At 38.3% G+C, this 27,340-nt stretch overlaps 1 long non-coding RNA gene across 1 annotated transcript; it reads right to left on the minus strand.

The window, feature by feature from the left end:
- Positions 1 to 10,489: 10,489 nt before the first annotated feature.
- Positions 10,490 to 25,881, minus strand: LOC141571904 (uncharacterized). The gene is made up of 3 exons (XR_012496953.1): positions 25,759 to 25,881; positions 17,557 to 17,630; positions 10,490 to 11,778 (listed from the first exon to the last, which is right to left on the minus strand). It is a non-coding gene; the product is annotated as an uncharacterized LOC141571904 (long non-coding RNA).
- Between the last annotated feature and the right edge of the window lie 1,459 nt (positions 25,882 to 27,340).

A 27,340-nucleotide genomic window follows, 5' to 3' on the forward strand; every position in this document is an offset into this window, starting at 1 on the left:
GTGAGTGAAGATTAGAGGCAATATGGTTAAATTTTCGATTATGGTAGGGACTCAACTATGTTACTAGTATTATTCTGAAGAATTTCCAGTGCATAAAAATATAATAAGAAATATCACCCCCAAAATATAGACGATTCTGTATAAATGGTGATCTAAACACCCCTCCCAAAATAGCAGGAAGCTGTTGCCCTCAGTATTCCCTGGCTGAGGTCCAGATCCAAACTGGGTGGCTTTCTGTGACCTGTGACACCACACCCACTCAATTTTGATTCTCAACTCCCCTTGAACAAATCCCATTGCCACCTTTAAGCACCAGAGTCAATAGCAGTCAGACCCCTTGGAACACTGTGATTTGCATTTCTGGGCACTTCTCTCCACTGGAAGAAAATAGGGGTAGGGAAGATAAAATACAGAAGGGAGAGGCAGGCTTCTGTCACTTCTAATAAGCTTATTCTCTCAGCTCCACAATTTCTAGCTCTCTCCATCCCTGCACCCCACCCCCACTGACATTCCAGATCTCCTGAGTTTGGCTAAGGGACTCATGAAAGATTCTCATTGCTGATGTCCTGAATCCCTCCTTTGGCTGCCAGCCACCTGTCTCCAGAGTTGGAGCATTCGCAATCTCCATCTAGATGATTACTTTGAGCATGGAAATGAGGTCAGTTGTCCACTCTGCAGATCTGAGTTGGACCTTACTAATGAATAAGGCCCACATTTCCACCTCCAGCAGGTACATGTAATACTTGTTCCACAATTCAAAATAGCTGAACTTCTAGTTTAAAACTGCTTGGTGATAGAGCTAGGGTTCACTTGTGGGCAGCCTGCTCTGGAGGCCACATCTCATTCTCATGCTACACCTCTTCCCTCTAGCTAGGTGGATTAGAGGGAATGGGGAAGGTGAGGGAATGGAGCTAGAAGATAGATTAAAGTTTCATCGAGTCTTGAAAGCTAAATCGAGGAATTAGAATCTTATCACATAGGCAGTTGGAAGTCAGAGAGGTAAAACAAGTGGTTTTTGAGGAAAATTAATCTGATGTCAGAGTGCAGGATATAGCAGAAAAAGGAAAATATTGAAAGCCTGAGTGAATGTCTAGGAGGGTATTACATTCATCTAGGGGTAACAGGATGGGTACTCAGCCTGGAAGGTAACATGGGAATTAAAAGGAATTGATGGATGTGAGCTAGGAAATATTGACATGAACTGGAGACCCACTGGAATGGAAACTAAAAATAATGACTCTGGTTTTAAGACTGGACAATGAGGAGAACAACTTAAAACAAACAAATGAGCAAACAACAACAAAAACTCCACATGTAACCGAGAAGTTATAGTTAACAAATTATTTAATCTTAACCTAAATTTTATGTTCCTCAACTTAAACTTCCTCTTGTGTTAAATTTAGCTTAAATATTGCTGTTTAAATCACCATTTACTGTTTATACTTTAGACTAAATGATTCCAATATTAGTTTTTCTCATTTCTCATTTCCCAAATACATATTCATATGTAAGCTTATTAATGGGCAAAATGGGTATGCCTGTACTTTCTGCCACCTATCTGTCCGTGAAAGCACAAAAAGGATTCAGGAGATAAAAATAAGAATGATAGCTCTTTTTGACTGAAATCTTATTATCTACCTACTTCTATGATAGTATTATATATATTATCTATTTAATACCCACAGCAACTCTATGAGATAGGCACTACTGTTATTCCATTGTACAGGGGAGAAGAATGAGGCTTGGAGGTGTATATGACTGCCTCAGAATCAAAGAGCCAAAAATGGCGAGGCCAAAAATAAACAAACAAAAAACAAAAATGGCGAGGCCAGTATGATATCCCTTGTCTGTCTCTTACAGAGCCTATACTCTTAGTATGGAATATGATAATTCATTTTCAATTCATTTGGAAAAACCTTCTCAGAGAAGTGAGAAAAAATATGACATTTTCTTTCATATAGTGACTCATTCATTGCTATAATTTACTTTTCAAATAAGAATGTTCCTGTGGTTTTATTTCAGCCTTGGATGTGAGGAAGACTTGTACCACACATTCAAGCAGGAGAACATGAATGTAACATACTTCCTATGAAAGAGAATTTGCTATGATTTAGAAAATCTTGAACCCCCGTCTAATAATTTATTTATTTTTAACCCAGATGTAAACATACAGTCGTTTCAAGTCCTTTCCGTACTGTAGAGGTCACTCATTTAAAGACACTATCTCAAAGTGCAGTGCTTGCTTTGGTTAATGATTTTCATATTACCATTAATCAATGCTTCATCTGAAAAACCCACACAAGGAAATGATTGAGACAGTAGCTATTCACATTCAATTCCTTCTAAAGTGTCTTCCCTAGTTTCCAATGCATCTTTCAAATCTGGCATGTAAAGTTGTTACTACTTTGGAATAGCACCAGGAGCAGGCAAAGGAGGATTCTAAGTGGCACTTATTCTGGGGAGTAATTGGAAGAGGCAATGGTTACGCAAATAAATGTCCCTCCAAGGGAAGAATGAGAGATTTGCCCTAAAACTGCAGCAGTGAAAAGCTGGTGCTACGTGGAGAAAAAGAGACTAGAAGATAGAGAATGGGGATTAATGTAGAAATAACTAACAAAAATGACTCCATGGTCAGGTGATGCTCAATCAGGGTGGATATTCCAGCCTCTGTGTGTGTAGCCATTACCAATCTCAATCTATGAAATAAAGTGAAGATGGAATGTATTTTTGTCTTTCTGTCAAGTACCTTTTAATTTCTATTATGAGGTCTCATTCTACCAAGACAGAGGCACAGTCATGTACCTGGGCAAAAGAGAACATCCCAGGTACAGTGCTAAACATCCTGCAGGGATGGAGGCGTATTGCTGACCTCACACTCACTGGGCAGTCAGTGTTTCACTTCATTTATTGAACTCTTTTTTAATGTTCATGTTTTGTTATTTGTTAATACTCTCTTATAACTGATTTTCAAATAAGCCAACACACATTAAAGGAAATGTTTATTTGGTTGATTTATGAGTCTATGGATTTCTGTTTGCTGGTCCTCTGCACTTTCAATGGAACAAATAGTGCAATTTTTATCCCTTCTGTTTTTAGAGCAGCAGCTGTAAAAGTAATTAATGGTTAAAGAAACTCTAGCGTGTCCTGCAGAAGGTCGTTTTGCATTCAGCACGAGCTATGGACCCAAAGCTGCTGCCCTTATATGCTAATAGACCTCAAGAGAACATGCTGGTTTGTGAAGGTTAATTCTATGTGCCAACCTGACTGGGCCATAAGGTGCTCAGATACATGATCAAACATTATTCTGGCTTCTATGAGGGTGTTTTTGGTACGATTAAAAGGGTATTCTGAGTCAAGCAATTTGCCCTCCCTAATATAGGTGGGCCTTGTTCAATCAGTTGAAGGCTTGACTAGAACAAAAAGACTGAGTATCCCCTAAGGAAGAGACAATTCCTCCTGCCTGATGGCCTTCAAACTAGGATATCAGCTTTTTCCTGCCCTTGGATTTGAACTGAAACATTAGCTCATTCTATGTCTTGAGCCTGCCAGTCTTCAGATGGAATGAACCATACCATTAGCTCTCCTGAGCCTCTAGCTTTCTGACTCACTCAGTAGCTCTTGGGCTTTGCCTGCCTTCATAATCACATGAGCCAATTCCTTATAATAAATTTCTTCATACATTTTTTTTCATTCAAAAAAAGAGAGAACATGTTAGCGAATCCTGAAGGAGTCCTGTCTTAATCTTGGAAACTCCTCAGCACCCTGATACATTTTGGCCACTGACACCCATAAAGAAAAGCTTGAATCAACAAGTGTTCTGATGGTATTCCAAATGATGACTTCGGTGCATGTACAAAAATTGTTTACTCTCTAGAGGTTGACAACGGTGTCCTCTGACTTTTTATGTGTAATGAATGGGAAGAAATGAATGGTATAGAAATGAGAATCGCCATGAATTTTATAAAAGAATGTGATTACTGTTTTCTTCTCAATTTTTGCTTTTTTCTGTGTGTGTGTGCGTGTGTCTCTACCTTCCTTCCAAATACGCTTAATGCAAAGAACATGCCTGCGGTTAAGTAATTTCGGATCTAACGAGAAAGCCTGCTATACGTGCCATCTGCATAGTTAGTAGACCTGATGTGGGATTGAAAAGCAGATGAACTGGCTTCCAGGCCTGGCAAGGCTCTTGCTACCTGTGACCTTGAGTAAATTGCCTGAGCCTCTGGATTTTCAATTTTCTGATCTATAAAATAAGGATAACACTACCTGCCTGGTTTTCTTCACAGTGTCTTTGAGTGATAATGAATGTGAAAGTGCTTTGTAAAGTGACATTCTATACAAACATAAAGAATGGTGATAGTGTGGATTTTGACAAACAAGACTCTCCACAAACCGTGGTGAGAAAGAGGCGTCAGCTTGGGATTCCTTTGTTCCATCTCATTGACTCATCTAATAACACCGAGGCGCGGATTCTATGCTGCATTTTCCCTGGTGGAGTAGGAAAACACACATTTGCCCAATAGGATGGAAGAGGAGTCTTCTGAACTCCCTCCCATTTCTGCCCTAGAATTGGGCCAGGCTACATCTCCAGAGCTTACTGAGCTAAGAGGCAGGCTCACCTCATTCTGCGTCAGCTTTGCTGCTGTTCCTCTGAAATGCCCAGCAAAGTGATGTGAAGTTGTTATGGCTGTTGCCCCACCCTTGGGAGAATGCCCAGGGGATGTGGACCGCCCTCAGGCAACCCGCAGGAAGCTGGACCAGAAAGTGCAGAGTCACTGTGCACCCAGCGCCAGCAGGCAGGTCTTTGCTCCACCACATATGTTTCAATGGGCTCTCTGCACATATCCCCTATTGGACATTTGAGAAAGTTGGGAAAATGTTTTGTTAACCTTTCATTCACCATTGTAAGAAGGTATGCTGACATTTATCCAATTGAAATTGGATAAAATTGGTAGGAATTATGACTGAAACATAGATCCAGGGCCTAAAATTATTCTGACTGTGGCCAAGTAAAAACATTAAAATTTGAAAATAACATTTAAGATATTTGCGAAGATTCATTTTAGGTTTATTTTTTTTCCCCTCCCTTACCCAGATTTGAGTATGGGAAGAATTAAAGAATTCTGTAAAAGCTATATAAACTGCACCTGCTAAACTGGTAAATAACAGTATTCATTTCACAAAAATGTCTTAATGTTTGTAATGTCTCTAAAATAGCAGTTCTCATACTTCTTGGTCTCGGAACCTTGTTAAATTCATCAATTATTTAAGACTCCAAAGGGCTTTTGTTAATGAGAATTATATCAACAATATTTATTAAAATTTAAACCTCAAGTGTTTAAAAATATTTATTAATTCATTCAAATTAACAAAATGAACCCATTACATGTCAACATCAGAGTAATGATATCCTCATATGTCATATAGTTACTGAAAACCTCAGCTATACACTCAAGGGAATGAGACTGAGAAAGGCAAACAACTTAGTACTTGTTTTTTGATAACCACTTTGAGAACTTACACTTTAAAATATTTTGATCTCCCTAAAAAGGTATCCTATCCAAATAAGGAACTACAACGTATCATTTTTGTTTTTTTAAAGAAAACAAAATAATTTTTTAAAGTTAGTTTTGTTGATTTGAAAAAGTATATTTGCATTGTGAAGATTGCGGGCAATGAGTTTGAATGCCCATCCTGCCACTTAGTTATTAAATGCTGTTAGACAAGCTATTTAAGATTTCCAGACTCAATGTCATCATCGATAAAGATGGTGAAAATGTAGCTACCTTGGGTCATTGTGATAAACAAATGACTTTATACATATGTATTAATCACAGTTCCCCAGAGAAATAGAACCAATAGAATGTACGTCTATATATATATAGATATGTGTATATATAATTTGTATCTTACATACTATAAAAATGTTATATATTAGAAAAATGTGTTTTATATATACATATGAGAGAGAGGGAGGGAAGGAGGGAGGGAGGAAAGGAGAGAGAGACATAGACAGAGAGAGAGAGAGAATTTATTTTAAGGAATTGGTACATGTGGTTATGGAGGCTGGCAAGTTTAAAATCTGTAAGGTAGACTATCGGGCTGGAGACCCAAGGAAAAGCCAATATTGCAGTTCAAGTCCAAAGGCCACTGCTGGCTGAATTCCCTCATTCTCAGGGGAGGTCAGTCTTTTGTTTTAATCAGGCCTTTAACTGATTGGATGAGACCTACCCATATTATGGAGGGCAATCTGCTTTAATCGAAGTCCACCAATTTATATATTAATCTCATCCCAAAACACCCTCACAGAAACATTCAGAATAAGGTTTGATCACATATGTGTGGGTACCATGGCCCAGCCAAGTTGACACATAAAATTAACCATTACAATGTATTACACTTTGAATAATATCTGGCATATACAAACTCCCAACAAGTGTTAGTTATTATGTATTGTTCATATTGCATTGTTTGTTTTTAAATATTATATGAAAAATCAGGTAACACATAATTTTTTTTTGTTAACATCAAAACCCATATGAATATATATGAGAATATATATATATGAGACATTATATATGAGAAAATACATAAATATACAGCAGGTCCTTGAATAATGTTGTCTTGTTCAACATCATTTTATTATAATATTGATGAAATTCCATAGGAACTTAGCTCTTGTTTACATCAGTTAGCCTATGGTAAAATTGGTTTTGTTATATAACATTATGCTTAAAGTCACAGAACCTATTGATGATGTTAATTGAGGACTTAGTGTATTTTTAAAGATATATATATATATATATAAAGGTTAAGCTGACTTTACATACACACACAAAATTCATTTTTTTGTGTCAGTGTAAAGAGGATTCAGATAAATCAATGGAAAAATATATGTATCCCATGAAAATATCTTAATATATATAGTGATGTAATATGATAAAAATTGGCATCACAAATCATTATGGAAGTTGAGTTAATTATACAGTAAGCACAATGACTAAAAGTTGCTTATTTACTTGTTTAAAAAGAACTTCATATCATCACTTTAAATGCACAATAAATTCCAATAGGATTTAAGACTAAAATATTAAAAATTGCACAAACATACAAAAGATAATTATAGATTTATCTATAAAAATCTGTAGATGAATATTTAGCTTATCTCTGAATAGGAAAGAATATCATAATTTAGAAATCATTCGTGAAATTAGAAAACACCAATATATTGATTACATTAAATTCACCAATGTTAAAGATAACTAATTGAGACAGAATATCCACACAAATGTAATATATAATGGTTAGTATATTTAAAATAAAATATGCTTGTACAAATTGATAAGAGCAATCTGAGATGCCAGTAGAAAAAAATGGCAAAGGTATCATATGGTCTCTCAGCTTCCTTGCAGTCAGAAAGATGTAAGACGGTTATTTATTACACTGGAAATTTATATAGGATTCCTGGAAATGTGAAATTAAAGAAAAAATTACGCCCAGCTTGGATCTCACCATTACCGGAACTAGAAGAGGGTTGACTTCAAGGGCAATTATGAAAATTGTTCAGTTAGAAAAGCAAACTTCTTTCTTTACTCTGCACTTGTTCTTCATAAAAACCACGCTGGATTAGATGGTTTGCTAACACTGGATGGGTGGAAGAAGTTAATTTGTGGAAGTACATTTTGCAGGGAATTTGTAACATCAGTCAATAAAAGTAGATGTTTTCTAGACTCTAACGTTCTAACGTACCTACAATTGCTTGTTTAAAATGTTACAGCCCTAGTGCTCCAGCCCCCTGCTTTTGGTGAGATTGTATGGTTTTATCAACTATGGTGCTTTTCAGGATGTGACTCCATGACTGATGGGGACTCTGTGTCTCTCACAAGTGTACCACACACCCCTGTTCTCAACACTACATGTCAGAGCAATTGCCTTGAAAGATTCACTGGTACTTTCTAAAAGATGTTTGAAGAAGGAACCAAATTCCTGTTGCTCCCTTGCCCCTACCATTTCTAGAGAGGCATTGCACAGGTTGACTCTTATCTCTGGTTGCCCTAGACCCATATAAAATGTCTAGCTTGCCTTGTGGAGATTGGCTTAGGCTGCTGGGCAAAAGAGTTAAGGCCTGATCCTGACTGTCATCTAAGAGCCTTCTGTGTGGTCTAGTGGAGAGAATACTCATCCATCAGTCAGGAAACCAGAGATCTACTTTGCTGGACTCCGATGGGGTTTGTATGCCTCCAGCCTTCAGATTTCAGTACTCCTTAAAAAAGGAAGGCCTATGAATTCACACATCGTTTGGTTGGAATCTGTCACTCATGAGCTTTAACTATTAGATTTACCTCTCTGTATCTCAATTTTCCCATTTATAAAATAGAGAATCTATCTACGTCATGTCACTTTAGTGAGAACTAAGTGAAATGCTATATATAGCATTGTACCATATAAATAGAGCACTGTGCTTGGCATATAATAATCCCAATGAGTGAACTTCTCTGTGCTTACTCTTGGAGCTTATCTCACCATCTAGTTTCTTAACAAACCCACTTTGGATTCATCTGCAGAGAAGAAAAGATCGTATAAATTCAGCTTACGTATTCTTGGCTGATAAGGTGTACGTGTTCCTTTCCAAGTATATTGGCATTTTAATAAGGAAAAATGAGAAATTATAATCATAATGATCATACTGTGGCAGTAAGGAGAAACTAATAGGAATTGTGCCTGGAGATTAAGGAGAAACTATCCAGGAGTTCTTTGCATTGTAGAATTTTTAATTTAAGCCTTCTAAAACTTAAATTGCCAGTATTTTGAAATAGGATATCAAGTTCGTTATCAGTCACGCCTTAGTGTGGTTTAGCTTTCCAGGTCCTTTTTCCAAAGGGAAATTTTAATCTGTGTGTGTCGAGGACACTGCAGTGCAGTTCATATAACCTGGGTATTTAGGAATTCAGGGAGAAAAGATGGAATATATGGAAGAAAACCTTCACATGGTTCACACTTGTACTCAGAAGGTAAGAACGAAATGAAATTACTGGTATATATAAGTACTTTCGTACGAGATGGTTTAAAATGTTAATGTATGCTATTTTTATTTATTATTCTTTATTTTGAAATGTTCTACTCAAAGGCACATTTCAAATACCCTTCCTCATCATTATGCTCCCCCACTTATCGTAAATGCCCATAGAGTGTCACACGTTTTCTTCCTGTTGAACTATTGCTCTACAAATCATAGTTATTTTCCTAGGATTTTACCGTTTCAAGTTTCATTGCAGTATTTGTGGTAAACTCTATTGTGTGTGATATGTATGACAACAACAATGCATAGGGCCTAAAAGTTATAATGACCAGTTATTCTGTGGTCAGTAAAAGGAAATTATATAACATTAGTTGCCAATATGCTGTTGAGGGAAAAGTCTTCACATTGCTCCAGTCCACCCCCTGCCCCTGTCACTTGCCACTAATGGTAGGTTTTGCAAATAGGTTCAGGGTAAGTGGACCCTGGAGTACTATTCTCTGTACCCCCAAACCATACCCAACCCTTCCGCTTGGTTATTTCAAATCAATAGTGGGCAAGTTTCAGTGTATTTAACTCCCACACAGTTTTACTCTGTTCTATCAGAAATGATGTATGTCTAGTACTCTCAATCTTGGCACTTTTGTTATTTATTGACATAAAACATTTTTTTGAAAAGAATAGTTTCACCCAAGGTACAGGTCATTGTGGGATTTCCCATCATGTTCATTTTATTGGTGGTGGTGTGTTTTTTGTGTGTTTTTTTTGGTGTTTTTTTTTTTCTTTTTTGAGCATTTACTATTTAAATTAAAATGGATGACAGCATTGGTTATTATTTCTATGTTCCTTTGCATTTGACCCTTCACATCTGCTTTTCTCTCACAAGTAATTGGCTTTCACTTACAATTGCTGCTAATGTCCAGAGTGGAGGGACCCAGCCCTCCATCAGCCAGTGCTGAGCGCTGGCCCTGACCGTTGTCTGGTTTTTGTTGTCCATGATTATGGCTCTTGCTGGCATCTCACTGGTCCATGGGTCAGAAAGCAGAAAAGGAATTTTGAATTATAGGGAGAACTGATGCTTAAAAAGGCAACAGTTCACTGATGTCGATTTTTTTTTTTTTCACTCTGAGATATTTGCCTACAGTTTGTCCTTTATTTCAATCAAGTACGGTTGGTTGCACTTCTTAAGGAACACGATTTCATTACATAGGTTTTGCAAATAGGTGGACGGTAAGTGAACCCTGAGTCGTAGTGAAAAAATTCAAGAAGATTCTACTGAAAAGATATTGTATATTCATAACTTTCTTCACTGAAGATGTGATAGAATAGATACTGAAGATGTTAATTTTAAAAACAGATTTAAAATGTAAGGAACAATATTTTGCTTAGTGAAAACCTCTGAAGCATATTATATTATACCTTTTGTTCATATTAATCAGTCATTTATATTCATTTTATGTGCTCCTCCATGCAGTGAATCTCTTTATGCATTTGGTTCATACTTGAAAGGCTATAGGTACCTTTAAAAAAGTGGACAGTGATTAAAAATAATGCCTATCATTTTTATCACTCCTTGATTTTTTTTAAATCTGCTAATAATTTATTTTAGTTTATAGAATACTAAATGTAATTACTGGATCTAATATTTTCAGAGATAAAAACTTTAAAACAAAATTCTTTCATTTACATTCTTTAAAGTTAATTCTTTATTACCTTCCTTCTCCTCAAACATCAAGTTTTATCAGTAGTGATGCATTTCCTTGTGTATTTCTTACCCTACCTGGCTTTATCCGGTCAGATTCATACACCTGAGATGAACTCTAGACCCCTGGGAGCTATGAAATCATTCAGGAATGTAGACTTATAAGTAAACAATTATAACAGGCTCTGGAGTCCTGCAAGTCATGTGGCGTTCACACTAGGCAACAGGTGATGTATTTTCCATCACCCATTCCCCTAGCCCCAGATACCGTCTCTCAAAATAGAGCACATGTCTTATTCTACCAAGTATGTCTACTACCTTTTCCTTCTTAGACATTTTACTGAAAATAGGCAGAGAATAAACAGTACTAAATAAGAAACCAACATGGCTCATTATAATACATCACTGATTGTGTAATTTTGTAATACAATTTCTATTTGGGCTCCTACTGATTTTTGATCCTGTGTTTCTCCTGTCCTTCTTCTTCCTTTTAGGTTTTGTGTTGACTGTTTCGTCTATTGTCTCTTTTTTTTCCTGAGACTTTCAAAGTATTTCCCAAAATGTGGTCTTTATCAAAACTTCTGCATCAGAGCCACTTGTGTGCTTGTTCAGAATCTTCCTGGTTCCCACACCTTACCCACTCCAACAGAATGACATTCTCTGGAAGAGACATCTCCAGATATGCATTTCAAATAAGTATACCTCCCCTCCCCATGTGGTTCTTATGCATGTGAAAGTTGCAAAACCACTGAGAAAAACAGGCCTGCTAACATCACCTGCAAGACAGTTATCTTCCCAAGTGTGCCTTTTCTCTGCACTTTCTCTTTTTTCGTGTACCAATTCCTTCATTTTCAAGAGGCTTTGTGAGCTAGTGCAAAACGGTATTGCTTGGTCCTGACCACAAAATCTATATCCAGCCTTAGACTTTATCCGTATCAGGAATCAACTAACACAGTCTTAGAGGGCTTCAGTGACTCCATAGTTGTACCACACCGTTGAATCTATCTTCTTTTAGCATCATGAAAGTCAAAATCTTGTTGTGCCATTAAGTTGAACATACCTAAGATGACAAAAACAAAGAAAACAACAACAAAATTTCATACTTGCTGAATTTCTCCTTTTATATCTGGTTCCCAAAGTTCCAGCAGCTACAAGTGCTCTATTCTGTCTTATGCCTCCTTCCCACTGAAGCTCTCTGACACTGTATTCATTCTCGTATTAGTTATACCTGGGAAACACTTAGAACAGTGTCTCACACATGTCATCTGTAATCCATAAATTTTAGTTATTATCATTATTAATATCCTTCCAAACTACACTGAATTATCACCTTGGGTAACACAGTATATTCACAGATAATCTGTGGAAGCGCCAACCCTATTTAATTGATTCATCGACATGCTATTCCCATCTTCCGGATCTCTCTGGGGACTATGGCTCAGGCTTAGCATCTAAGCTATGCTCAGTCTTTCACAGCTTTAGGGGGATTTCCCTGACCTTGTCCCATCCTTAAACCCAAACCCTGAGAGCCCAGTAAGAGATAGGACCAAACACTGCCTGTCCTTGTGCGTGTTTTCAGTCTAGCATTTTAACCTCCTTGAGATCATGAAAACACATTTTTTTCTTTGATTCATTTTATCTCAGTGTCTTGGACAGTTCCATAAATGGAATTGTTGACAGTAACTATGAAAGTGTTTTCTTTTCAGCTATCTATCTGTCTGATGTGTGTTTGGTGGCTTCAGAAGGAGGAGTTTTTGCATATTATTGGCGTGGGGTGCTAAAAGCTGAAGGTTACATGGATGAGGCTGACTTTGAATGACCTTAGTGAAGCAACATTATGTGAAAAAAAGTCTTACATTTAAAACTTAAGGCGTTCACCACCCATGGCTAGCTTTTGGAAGGTCACAGTTTATATTTCCACATTGTCAATCCCAAATCAATAAAGTCTCCAGATTTTCCAAAGGGATAGATTTGTATCTTATGCTTGTTGCGTAAGAGAAGCAGAAGGGTCAGGTTTATCATGTGAGTGGGGAGTAAGCCTGTTTGGTATCTAGACTGACCAAAAATAATTTTTGAAGAGGACCTCTCTTTGCCATTTTAAAGTTATTTGTGAGCTTTGTTTTTTCCCCCCTCAAACTGTCTTTTAAGACTGCATGTTGCTAACCTCAAGGTGGGTTACACGTGCAGAGACCACAGACCCTGAGCAGAATGATGGGCAGAAGGCCCCAGAAGAAGAACGTAGTGAGCCCTTGATCTGAGAGAATTGGTAGAAGAATTGAGAGAGTGACAAGAAGAGGTCCTTCCGCCCAGGAGGGCTGGTCTGAGTGCCGTGATGAAACCCTCCTGGAGCTCCTCTGTAAGCACTGTGCAGAGGACTTGGGTTTGACTCATGCATTTTTTTCTAAATAAATCAATCACTGAATAAGCACTTTCAGTTATTTTACATCTCTGACCAGGACATAGGGCTCTATTCCTGAGCCAGACCTGGAGAGAAGGTTCTGGACCTAGCAGCCAGCAACCTCACACTGTCCTGGATCTTCCTGTAGCTCCGTGAGTTTGAGCGACATTTACAGGAAGTGACCAGCCAAGTTCGCCCTACCCAATGCATTAACCATTTCAAGGCCAGTTTTGTAAATCAGCGAATTACAATCCCCAACCTCAGGCAGTCAGTGGAGAAGCTGGCAGCTGGAGCCCTAGCTACAACTGCAAGTGAGCTAAGATATGGGCAGGCCCTTTCTGTCTTCCCTTGAAAATATATCTGAGAGACAACTTAGTCAGGAGTGCTGCCATTTGGGGGGCCTGTCCCCAGGATGAATCAAAACTTTTCCTTACTGAGATGAAGGGCCCGCGTCTTGAAGATAGCAGTCTTTTTTCCTCTGGTGGATGGGCTAGCAGTCTCAGTGCACTGTCCTACGGCATAATTGCTACAGATTTGCCTTGAGCTCTTTGTAATAAGTAGGAAAGACCATCTCAGCAGTGGGTGAGAAAATAAGCCTTGAATGGCATCAAAGGTTCTAAGAGGCAATTGTGGGCAGAGTAAGTAAAAGGAAGTCGGAGAGCTAGACCTACAGCCCCGGACTCCATTCTTAAAGTGGACTTGCTCCTCCCAGGCCAAGGACTAAAAAAGTCACCTTTCTGAGGAATTTGGGGACATTTTTGTGTTAATGTTCCTCCCCTTTGTCTATTTTTTCCAGGCTTGTAGATCAATGAATAGCTTTACTATTTAAGATTATGGTTGAAGTGGGAAAGGTAGGAATGAAGACTGGTGGTGGGGAAAGAAAAGCAATCAGCAGCTATAAGGTCCCATGGGGGCTGGCAGAAGATGGACCACAGAATGGAATGGGAAGTGCTGAATGAAGAGCTATCTTGTACGTCAGTTACTCTGAGGAGGGAGCCAGGAAGTAGGCACCTAGGGTGTGGGCAGTCAAGGTAGCCATGTTTGCTGAGCAGACCTGTTTAAGTGTGAACTATTGCGTTACCAGAAGCATTGACCAGAAATGGAAACTAAGGTGTCGGTGCAAATTGGAATGAACCCAGAATTGCATTAGTATGTAAATGGAATCAGTGGAGAACCCATGGCAAGGTCAGAAAGAAAGAGGAAATTTTGGGACGCTCAATTGAGAGGTGGGAGTGAAAAAAATTTGATTGCTTTGATGCCTTGACAAGGAGGACATTTCTAAAAACAGCTACTATACTATCCTTTTCAAGAGTGACAAATAACTCTCTTAGAAGGGCAATGTTTTTGAACCTGGCCTTAATAAGAGCAGAAGAAAGTGCCTGCTCAAAAGTCAAATGTCTAAAGTAAATGTAATTTTGTAAAGAAAGTGCATAACATATACGCATTTTACAAAGAAAGTGTAAAGCATGTGGTGTGTCTTTGAAAATACAACTAGCACTCATAGACTTTTTCTTCACAAACTGCCTGACTTGTCATACTTGACTATAATTCAAAAGGAAATAGGTATATTGGGGTGTATTCTAAGTATTTTCTCCCTCAACTACACACACACTCTCTCACACACACACACACACACACACACACACACACTGACACACACAAGATTAAGTGCAGAATTTTTGTTTTGTGAAACTTTGATGCTTTTCACTTCTTGGAAGTTGGGTGTTACTGATTTGCTCTTTGCCCTTCTGGGCAATGTGGTCCACTTGTCATAGATGAAAATAATGTCAAAGTGTCTCTTACATTACTAGAAGGCCCAAGGGGGAAATATAACTGGAAAATATAACTTTAGAACTGGCAAAAGGTTAGAACCAGTTCTTAAATGCTTGCTTAAGGGTTCAAATTAAAACAGAACATATCCACCGACCATGTTGGTCTAATTAAAATATATTAACATTAAAATCAGCTATGGCTGTGGGTATCCACAAAAATGAGGCCCATCAAAAGAAAGAGTATGTAGATTCCACAGAAAAGCTTTTTCCATCACTAATTTGATTTTAAATGGGATATGCAGAATATATGTGATAATAAGATGCTATTTTTACCTTCGGTATTAATCCTTATCAATATAGGTACTTCTAGATCCTTATCAGTATAGATACTTCTAGAAACTCTTTAAAGGACTCCTGTGTTTGTCTCTCCATCACTCTCCCCACTACTCCCACCCGATTTTGGGCACCTTTTCCTCTCAAGCTGGCCATTTGTTTCTCCATGGCCACCTTGTCCTGACCACAAAAGCTACCAGGTTACAGGATACTGCCCCTCCTTTGGCCCCAAGGTGGGCCACCCAGGCTCTTTGGTGTGTTGCACTTGGAACCAGAGTTATGAGGAAGATCCTCTCTCATGGCAGAAGCTGTGGAATATACTGTTGGAAAGTGTTAGGTAGCCATGTATGGAAACCTTCTCTAAAATGAGGAAGATTGAGATTGACACTCCAAGAAGAGCAAAGACAGGACATGGAGGGATAGTCCTCTTGGTATTCAAGTTCCTGGTCCCACTGATTTCTCTAGATCACTGCTTATCCTGGGATTTAACCCCTCCTTGGGTTAGTTCAACCCTTCCTTGGGTTGCCCAAGGCAATAAATACCCATGTGTCTCAAGTGGGAATTACTTGGGTTATTAGTCATTCAGTAAAGAGTCCTATTCAGAGAATTTGTCCAAGTCCTAGATGTGAATATGCAAAGACATCTTGGGGCAGATTATTTCAAGGGGTAGTAATTAGAACTATTAATCCATACTCACATATATCCATGGCATGAAGTATAGATGGGATATGTACCATTGGCCACAATGCACATATAGAGGCTTTAAAATATTGCAAATTCTTTGATATTACACCCTCCCTTGTTAAGATGGGATATAATTTTCCCTCCATTTGAATATGGACCTTACTTAGTGATTTACTTCTAACAAAATATGACAGAAGTAATACTATGTGACTTCTGAGACTAGGTCTTGAAATGGATGGTTTCCACCTAGCTTTCTCTGTCATGGATCACTTCCTCTGGGAGAATCTAGACTCTATGTCATACAGACACTCACACAGCCTTAGGAGGAGCCCACACAGAGAGAGACTGAGGCCTGCTTCCAACAGCTGGCACCAAACTGCCAGCCATATAAGTGAGCCATCTTGAAAGTAGAACCTCCGGTCCCAGTTAAGCTCTCTCATAACTGCAGTTCTGGACAATATCTTGACTGCAACCTCATGAGAGACCCTGAGCCAGAACCACCCAGCCAAGCCATTCCTGATTTCTTGACTCACAGAAATAGTAGAATTTTATTGTTGTTTTAAGCCACTACATACATGAAAAATTTATTACACAGTAATAGTTAGCAAATACTACGTCCAAGATTGAAGGGAATTATTCTGAAGAGGTTGGTAAATCAGTGTCAGTAGTAAGTGATGGCAGGGGATCCCAAAATAGGAAACCCAGTCATGAAACTCAGTGGAGATTATGATTTAAAATCTTGGTCTTCTGGAACCAAGGTTACAAATAGAAAATACAGTGAAGAACAGGTAGGAATAGAATCACTTACTATAAAGAAAGGGAGATAGAATGATATGGTGGTCAAAATGCAGAGTTTTGGGGGTCAAACATATTTGAATTAAAATCTTGGCTCCACTAGTTTCTGTTTGAACTTATTACTTGTCCATATTTTTTAGTGTTTTAGTTCAGGGTAATTTTAGGCTTATTAAAGTATTATAAAAATTATTGAAAGAGTTCCAGTGTATCCTTAACTCAGCTTCCCCAAATGTTAGCCTTTTAGCAGTAGGAAACATGGCATAAGAAAAAAAACAAAACAAACAATTCCTAATACCATATCTATGAAAAAATTTTCGCATGAATGACTGGAATCTTGATTGGAGATTCCTTTCATAAAAGTGTATCATATCCACTTTTCCTGTTCTTGCTTTCTCTTTTTCTTGGACCTACCTTTGCCAAGGCACTTGGTTTCTCCTTTGCTCTCCTTGCTGTGTCAAACTGTTCTTTCCCAATGCAAATTAATGTGCCCAAGCTCATTTCTCTCTTCAAAAGACGCAGCCATGGGCTAAGAAGCCAGTGTGAAGTTTCTCAATCTAGGTTTCCCAATGTTTCAGCAAACAAAACGTTTAAAATAAATGATCCTTCTCCACCACACCCCACACCAAGAAAATTGGAGTAATTGATAATGAATTTCTCAGAAAAAATATGGTAATTCAAGAAATGTGCAAAATGTAACAAATTAGCAATATACCTATCTCTTAAAGGAAACATTCTCTTTTTTTCCCCTCATGATATAAAGGAATTTGTATTCAAAACTTGAACTTAAATATTCTAAGCAGAAAAATGAATAAATTAGAGTTAAGTTACAGATTTATGATTTAACTCATTTACTCACCTTTCTCCCCATCTTGAATGTCAGCTCCTTGAGGGCAGCAACTATGTATTTATTCAGTTCTGGGTCCACTGTATCTAACAGTGCATGGTACATAAAGACGATATTGATTGACTTCAATATAATAAAGAGGTTTCTTCTTAAGTATTAATTTTTTTAACAATTTATTCCAAAAATTGAATATACATTCTCTAAGAGGTCTAGCTCAAAAAGGAAAAGAAATCCTTATAAAAGGTCATTTTGAATACTCGTAAGTAAAGCTCAATTGTTAGATACATGAACAGTCCTTTCTATGTCTGCATCCAGACATGAGGGCTGACTGAGCTCTTCACATTTGGCTGCAGAGTAGAACTCCATCCAGATGCCCAGCACTGCTGCACTGAAGGCGAGTCAATGGCTCTCTTTTTAGTTTTTAAAAAATTGTTAATTATTGAGAAAAAAATGAAAAGCAAACAATAGAAACACAGACATGGAGACATAATTAATAACTGTCATGGTCCAAATTCAGTTTTTCTAATTTGTGACTGAGAAGGCGCTCCCTGCCCTTTCCCAGGCATCTATCCCTGCATGCACCAAGGTGTGTTTCCTCTTAGGTTTGCAAGGTAGGGTAGCACCTTCACACAGGGTCTTATTATTCGTGGACATCATATTAGGCAGTATCCACAAGTAGTAATTGTTCAATAAATAGTTGTTGAATTAGTAAAAGAATGAATCATGTGACTGATTTTTTACTGATCTGACTGCTGAGTGGATTCCATAAAAACATCACCAAAGTGAAGGGGTGAGGAAGGGAGAGGGTGCTGGGAGAATCAGCATAGCTGTGAAGTAGCAAAGGAGAGACCCAAGGCCAATCACTGACTTTGTAAATGCCAAACATTCTTAGCGGGAGTTTGACTTCCCTACATAGTAATTATGTGTCATACTGTGCATATGCTCTATAGCTTATTTCTCAAAGCATAATTGTGGGAACATTTTTGCCAATGCTACTTTCATAATACATGTTCCACATAAACGACCTGGAGCCACCAGAAGCAAAACCCACCAAGTCCTGTTTTGTTTCTGTCTTTGCTCTTATAGGTAAGACAAGATAATTGAACTAACACTTTTTCTATCCAGTGTAGAATTATTTTATAAATTCTTCATCTAGTCTACAAGTGATTTGTCTTAATTTCTATACAGTTAAGAACCCATAGAACAGTTCTATTTTGTGCTTTTGTGGTTTCCGCTTTCTTGGCACCCAGTAAGTATATTTTCGACTCTCTCCTTGCTGACGTGAACTATAGAGCCCAGCTGAGAAAACCGTCTGAGTGAAAACAAAAACTCACCAGAGCAAATTAGGGACAGGGAACTTGGAAGCAGTGCAAGAGTTGTGAAACCATGAGAACATTAGGATTTAGGATGCTCCTTTAAAGTTCTTTAGAATTTCTGAGAACATTGCTTGGGAAGTGTTTTTCTTTTCATGGAAAAGTTGTTCCATTCCTAACAGCACGAAGAAGCATGTAAAGACTGAGACTGGAAACATTTTTAGCAAAAACCAGTCTGGTAGCAAAAGTCTAAAAATTGCATTTTCACACTTCTGTCAGAGTATGCAAAATTTTCTTGTTCTTATCTATTTTATGAAATTAAAAATGATTTAAGGCAATTGACATTTGTTTCCTCCAAGGGGTGGGGGGAAGACTTTGCAGAGTCCTAGCATATATCAGTGCATGACTGTTTCAAATCATCATTTTAGTTGAAATATATTGTATCAAAGCTCACCTGATATACTTTTGGTTCATTCATTCAGCAAATCTTTATTAAACTCTCATCAAAGAGGATAAACATAGTCAACTTAAAGTGGCAGACTTAAAATTTGTTATTGAGATGTAATTGACATATAACATTGTGTTAGTTTTTAGTGTACAACATAATGATTTAAGATATGTACATATTATGAAATAATTGCTACAATAAATTTAGTTAACTTCTATTGCCACACATAGTTACACTTTTTTTGTGTGTGTGATAACTTTTAAGATCTACTTTCTTAGCAACTTTCAAATATACAGTGTAGTTAACTATAGTCACCACACTGTGCATTACATCCCCAGATTTAAGGTTTTATCAAGTCACCACAGTGTAGCAACAGAATGAAGCCTATCCAGTTCTAATTCCACCATTAATTTCTATCTGAAAGAACAAGCAGATACATTTTAGCATATCAGTTAGGTAATCTGGATGTTAGCCCGTTAGGATATGGAATAGGATTTAGAGATTACAAAGATTTTGAAGTAATAGACTGAAACAATCAGATGTAGGAAACAACATAGCTCTCATCTTTCTGGATTAGCTGCATTTTGATGTATATGAAGTGAAACTTTTGACGAAAAGGAAAAGAATTTCAGTGATCAAGTTACATGAAGAGCAGGTTTCAGCAGATCTAAGTAGTCCCAGCCAGGCTGAGCCAGAATGTCCTTAGATAATCAAGTGTGGCTTTACTAGTACAGAGTTATTATCCCAAAGGGCACCTGTTAGAACAAGCCCATTTCTGGTGTTGTACAGCATGACCTTCACTGCTTTAACTTTCCTTCCCTCCTTGGGAAGGCAAGAACTACAGTGTAATGGAGAAGGACACGTGGTTTGTGGTTGGCCATGCTTGGACTGGAGTTCTGCTCTTAGACTTCCCAGCCAGCCAGGTAATTTGTGTGAGTTTCATAGCCTCTATGTCTCCTATTTCTGCTTCATAAAATGGGCCTGGTGAAACTCACTTCACAAAGTGGAATGAGTTTAGCACTTTTCTGCAGAGCAAGGATTCAGTTCCTCCTAGCTGATCGCTCTTGCAGGGATATCAAGCCATTTCTTGTTAACCAACGTGAACCAACTGGCATCATAGGTTGGAAATCCCTCAGCAACCAGTTAGCATTAATTACAGGCGCTCTTAAAATTAGTACTATCAGCATATAGTTAGGCAGTTACTAGCCACTAATTCTTTCAGTTTTAAACATTTCATAATGGTGGTCTGTTTAGAGCAGTGTTTGAAAAACAGAAAGAACTTCATATTTTGTAAAGAAGCTTTATGTTTCTCTATTTATTTCACAAAAGGATGCTGAATAGTGTTCCAAGAAAAACACAAGCATTTTTTAAAGTACCTTACATGCATGGAATAGTGAAAGGGGAAACGTACATTATTATTTTTAAACACATTTCAATGATATTAAAGCCACAAGCTAAGTTTTGTGGTATTTTTGCCATCGAGTGACTGCCAGAATTTGTCTTCTTATTTGGCCCATAGAGATCTTAGCACCTGCAGTTTTGGTAGCAAGGTGAGTGGGGCACCCGTCTGCTGGTTTCATTCTCTCACTTAAAAGAGATTCCTTGTTCTTAAAATAAACTTACATAAGTAAAAGATCAAATATTTTGTAATCTGAAGTAACTCAATGGAAATTCGGGATGCACATAAAAGTAGAGGTGCTTATCTTGCCTGGCTGTTTTTCCTCAGGCTGTAAACATACTAAATGCATCCAAATCTGAAGTAACTCGATTATGACTTGACATCACCCTCAAGCAGTTGCTCTCACTCTCTCCCTGGCAGCCAAGAGAATTTAGCCTCCCTGACTGTATCTGTCTCTTCCACTCTCATTCATTGCTCAACCTTCTGCAATTTCTACCATCCTCTTGAAATTGCTCTACTGCTTGGAGGTTGCTGTAAACTTTGAGAGAATCTTCCCACACAGTCCCTGTAGGGTTTTACATTCTTCTGGGCTAATATTAAAGGAACAACCCTCTGCAAGCCCAGCCCAAGGTCACCATTACCAACCCCTCAGTGATAGGAAGCAGGGTGAGTTGGGCTGAGCGACAGGATGGGTATAACACATCATCAGAAAGACACAAGACACATGCCTGGGGGTCACACAGTTACCACTCTGGAGGAAACATTGATCACTTATCATCAAAGCCTGTCTTCATTCTCTGAGAGTTCATTTGTATTTTGAATGATCTGAATCTCAAATTATCCAAGTTCCTTAAAGTTACAATGATCATATTCATTTAATTTCAATGAATAGATAAATTTGTTTGCTTTGTAATGGCACTTGGGTTTTCATGTGAAGAAATTTACAAGGAAGAGCGCCTCTGTCTTTAGTCAACTTCCTAATTACATTAATTTTATTTGATTGATATATTAGGCTTTGGGAGAAAGTGAAAACAGGGGCAGAGAGGCCACAATACAATCCCTTATTCTCAGCTCCAGACAGCACAGGAAATCCTCAATTAAACTGTACCATTTCCCTCAGCGCTCAATAAAACTCATGCATTATATTTAATATATTTAAATGCATTTATAATAATGGTTTTATGTGAGATGGTGAACTAAATTCCTTCCTTCTAGGCCTTCTTTTTTATTATTATTGCAAAATAATGCATGCTTGTTGTGAAAATTCAAGATTTAAGAATAAATCATAGAAAATTAAAGTTCCCTTCTGTTTCCCTTAGGTTTTTGTTAGAAAACTTCCTGGAACAGTTTCTTTCAGGTCGGGAAGGTAGATAAAAGGCCATCCTCTCACTCACAGCCAGGAAACAATGCATTTAATATTGTGCTGGGACTTTTTATTGACAGGATTGAGAGGAATATAAGATTCCCCGGATCCAGGGAGGACACAAATACAGCAATATAGCATCTCAGACAAGGGAGAAAGACTGGCCACAGTTATGCTGTAGAATTTTTCCTTCCGATGTGAGGTCTGACCGAGAACAATGTCTGCCTTGTGAGAGCCCTGTCAGGAAGGGTTTGCTGAGCCCTGACAATTAGTAGTTGGCACATAGCCTTCTGACTTGGTGGCCCAATACTGGTCTGGAATGGATTTTCCTTCTACCTCTGCCCCAGCCTGGCCTGGGCTATCGCCCAGGTGAATGTTAGTGGAGCAGGAGCCATTTGCTGGGAGCGGCACTTCCAAGCCCCCATTATTCACGGCTGAGCAGCACATGACAGACAGCCCTGGAGGAGCACAGTGGTGGGGCGTACATTTACTTTGTTGTAAGTATCTGTGAAGTGCATTCCCCACCTACAGGACCTGCTCAGCCCAGTGTGAGAGGATGACTTCGCCCAGTAGTTCCACTGTTCTCTACCCTGACCTGTATCTATCTAGGTGTGTGCTTCCTCCAGAACTGTGTCTGTGACCACCTGTGTGTCCCTGTCCACCCCACTGAAGTAAGTACCAAGGTCTCTTGTCCTGTCACCAGCTAAAGCCTGGTTTGTAGGCTTAGCTACCAAACAGCCTTAAGTGTGTTCCCAACCAGCTAGGGGAACTTTCAGTTAGACTCAGGACAAAATGAAGGCATAAAAGCAAATATTCAGGGCAAAACTCTTTGCAAAAGTGTTGTTTTAGATGACTATTTTATCTCTCAGAATGGTAGTCTGACTTTGGAAAGGGTAGGATGCCTGATAAATATACCCCTTTCATACACGTCAAAACATTCTTGGAGATTGTATTCTAAGAAATCACTCTGGTTCTGTGATTTTCCATACATCTATGGCTACTGTCTGGTAGAACTAGAACAAATAGCTAACAGGACGTCATTTGTCAAAACTCTCTGGTCCTGATTGTCTCTGTTTGGTTTCCAGGTAAGAAGGACACTGGTAAATACCAGCATCCAGGTATCCCTACTGTCTGAGAAGACTTTTAGGTGTCTGGTAAACTCTTAAAATCTTCTCAATAAAGTTCATCAATTGTACTGACATTTTTAGCATCAACAGATTATTTGGTTACAGAATTAGCTGAATGATTATTATGCTTATAAGAATAATGTTTTAGCACTAAATCTAATTGAATTAGTGAGAAAAAAATAACCATTAGTCTCAGGATAGATTAGTTTTCATTACTTTAATAGGTGCTGGAGGGTCCTTAATCATCTTTATGGTTTCTCATACGTTTGGAATGTTGTATTATCCAGACCATTGATATCAGGCCTCAGCTGCCCATAGTGAAAGGTAGAAGAAATGTATCTTCTTGTACCCTTTTGTATTTCAAATATAGATTGGACACAGTGAGTGCTCAATAAATAATTAATAAATTGGGAGGGGCCATTTAAAAGTGCCAAGAGTTTTAAATAGCCTTACAACCTGATTTGTTGGTGATTTCATCTTTATACTTTGCTTTTGTGCTTAGAGAGGAAAAGGTATGCTGTTTGGAAAAAATAGCACTTGGCTTTATATCCTACGTCAGAGCCTTGTGAATTTGGACAGGTTAGTATTTCTCTGGGACACTATCTGCTTATCTGTAGAAGGGCAGATAATGATACTTCCTCACAGAGTCTTTATGGGGATTGACTATGATCACGTATGAAAACACCAGCACAGGGCATGTTCTGAATGTGTGGCAAATGCCGTTCTTTTCACTTTTACATGTCCCAATGGACCCAATATAATTACAGGTGTTAACAAAAGAATTATAATAAACACTGAGGCAATATGTTCTTTCCCTTAAGTTACAGTATGAGGGCAACGTAAGTATATTTCTCCCTCATGCATTCCTCAGCCCATCCATTCAAACTTTTAACCAACACTCTCTGAGTACCTAAATCTGCCAAACATGATATGAAGCAGTGGGGTTTACAAAGAAATATAAAACATGATCCCTTCTCTGAAAAACTTATCAGTTCTCCTCACTCAGTCCATCAGTTTTCCAACTGTAGAGAGAAGGGAGTAGACTAAAGATCTTGGGGAAGCAGGCAAGGTGAAAACAAAAAGCAAAATTTGTATGAAATAGCAAATTAGGCTGTATATAGTGTGCTAGGGAAAATGGTAGCATTACCTTCTGTTTGTAAGAGTCAAGGCAAAGTTAAGTTAACCTTTGATTTGCAGATGTATTTTCATTGAAGTGAATGATATTTTGCTGTTTGTCCCAGTCTCTTTTTCTGAGTGTTTCTTTCAGTTGTTCTTGTTTAAGATTTTTTTAGGATATAATTAGTTGACAACATCCAGTTCATAATCTCTTCCTTTTCAAGAAATGTTTCCCGTCCTTGTGGTGAGTAGTATTGTGTTTTTTTACACTTATTGTATGTGTTAATATTAAAGCCAGTTTGTGCCCAGAGTGAGGGCTTCTACATTTCCTTTTATAGGGTTTTACTATCTTTTGAGAATATCTATTTTCCCAGCTTTAAATTTCAGATCAAGAAGGAGGCCTGTGTACATCTCTCTCAGGTGTATCTGATACTGACCTACTACTGAATAAGAAATATTTGACTTAGTTTTTGCCTGACTTGGAAGAAAGGGGGAAGAGGTACTCATTAGACATGCTTCAGGATTTTGAAGAGAAAGGCATAAGCAAGGATGTTTCCCAAGATTCCTTTTGCTCTCTCTACCATCTCTACAAAGTGGGAGGGAGGTTGATTCTGACAGCTGTCTGCAGGGAGGAATTTTTAGCCATTCTCACCTATATTTATCTGTCACTTGGTAGCATGATTTTTGAATGTGGAGACTGGTTCTTTTTAATGGGGAAAAAAACTCTTTATATCCTAAACGTAGCATGTATTTCAGCGAGAGACAAGAAGAAAGTCTGATAATTAAGGCCGTTGTGGTGTTGGACCCTGTTCTTGACCCAAGTGCCACCCAAACTGATCCCTAAAGAATACTCAGTCCCCAGCCAGTGGCTCTTCCTTCCTAAAAAGTCATTAGAGTCCTTCCAGGAAGTCTCAACTGGCTGCACCCTAGCAGCCATGAGGGCTGAGAATAACCTGTGCACCAGGCTCAAGGTCACAACCAGCGGCAGTCGCAGTGACCTCTGCGGAGCACTCATGTCCGCGCCGTCTTCAGCTTTAGTCTCTTGGATACCCACGCTGCAACCTCTTCGTGTCTTGCCATGGGGTCTTTAAGCAAGGGCTCACATAAATATACCCCATTTTAAAACTCTAATAAAGAACATATCCTTTGTTTTTGTTTATTTAAAGGCAAAAGTACCAATCCAGCAGACCTTTAAGCAGTACAAGGTGGGAAACAGGGATTTGCTAACTTAAACATGTGCCAACCAAAAACGAACTTTGATGATTTTTTTGGACTCTGAAGGCTTATCAATTTAATTTAGCTTTTTAAAGATGTAAAAAAACTGCTCTAGCATTCCCTCCCCTCTGCAATTGCTATTCTTACTGAACCCCAAGTTTCTGGGCATCTCAAGTTGGGGATCCCTGGTTATAGTTTGTCAAAAAAAAAAAAAAAATGACTTAGGCTTTTACCTTCCTATTTCCTGCAGCAGCTTCAATTTCCACAGGTTGATGTTCATGGAGCAGTCAAAAGATACAAATATGATGTTCTGTGATCCTAATACAAGGTTATCTGTTGTATGGAGGAGGCTAGGATCCTTGCTGTAATAGCCTGGGATAGAAAATGTAGGAGATAAAATGGTCAGGAGGACGAGGACCTGGACTGCAAGAATGTGCAAAATTTAGCTTCCCCCTTTAGAGTTTTTTCACTCTAAGTGCCATTCACAGAAATCTGGTATCCATGGAGACGAGTGCAGCACGCTAAGGTTACATAGTCTCTGCAGATACAACAGGCTTGCTATCCAATCTGATGCTATGTTTAAGATTAGCAGAGGGGAAGCGTTTGACGAAAAGTGTTACATATTTAACTGAGTGCCTATCAGGTGCAGGGAACCATGATTTCACAATGAAGATGCAAAACACACAGGAAATGATGAAAAATATGGGCCATTTATTTCCATGTAGGCAACATTTCCATCTTGGCAACATTTCACATTCTGGCTTTTCTTAAAGCCATAATATTACCTATAAAAATATAAGAAAATGTTCCTGTCATAAATTTACATTTTTATCCTCCACTTTGAGAGAAAACAAAATACTGTCAAATAAAAGATTGACTATTCGTGAGACTTATTTTATAATTGAATGATAAACAATAAAGCAATGATTCCCCGAAACTGAATGAGAAGATCATAACAGCTTTGCAAGCTGGTGACCAGAAATGAGGCAAATCTGAGGAGAAAGGGAAATAACTGAGAGAAGCCAGCGTTCAACAGCATGATGATTTAATCAGGGGTGAAAGAGCTGTTACTGCAAGAAGAAAGGAGTGTGTTCAGAGGAAGAGAGAGTAAGAAACAGTCTGGAAACAAGAACCCATTCAAGGAAGTTGACGTGGTGTTATGACCAGGAACAGGAAGTTCATGGAGATTTCTGTGAGAGTTGGGGGAGAAGCACCCCTTGGGATGATAGGAATTCACTGGGCTGCAATTCTGCCTGCACTCAAGGGTAAGAGCCCAGATAGAAAGAACTCTACTTTCTTAACTATCAGTGGAATTCGGTGATAGATTTTTGGCATAGCCTTGGGGAATAAGCCTGAGTGTCTACAGAATAATAAAAATGAAAGAATTAAAAGCTTAACATTCTTAAAATTGGACTCAGGGAATGATACATTTAGAGCACCTTTATACCTTCTTAAGAAACTAGACAGTTACTGGCCCCTGCTGCTTATTCAGCCCATGTAAATGATTATAGGTGTTCCTTTAATCTCCAGCAAACACGGAAAAGATGATAAAGTCCATACTGATTTAAGGTCATGCAGCACAGAAAATGTGGGGTTGGCTTGTGCCGTGGCAACAAGAAGGTATGGGAGATAAAAGGGGAAAAATATTGACCACTCTAAAGAAAAATGCATCCATGTTTTCCATCTTGCTGAAACCTGTCCCTAGCTATTCTTTAATCTGGGAATCAGGAATATTTTCTTGTCGATGCATGTCTACTTCAATAAATAAGACGAAAGTGTGATCTGACGCATTGAAAATGCTGTATATATATGTCT

This window comes from Rhinolophus sinicus, linkage group LG05 (assembly GCF_036562045.2).
Source record: "Rhinolophus sinicus isolate RSC01 linkage group LG05, ASM3656204v1, whole genome shotgun sequence".
In the NCBI taxonomy this organism is placed as follows: Eukaryota; Metazoa; Chordata; class Mammalia; order Chiroptera; family Rhinolophidae; genus Rhinolophus; species Rhinolophus sinicus.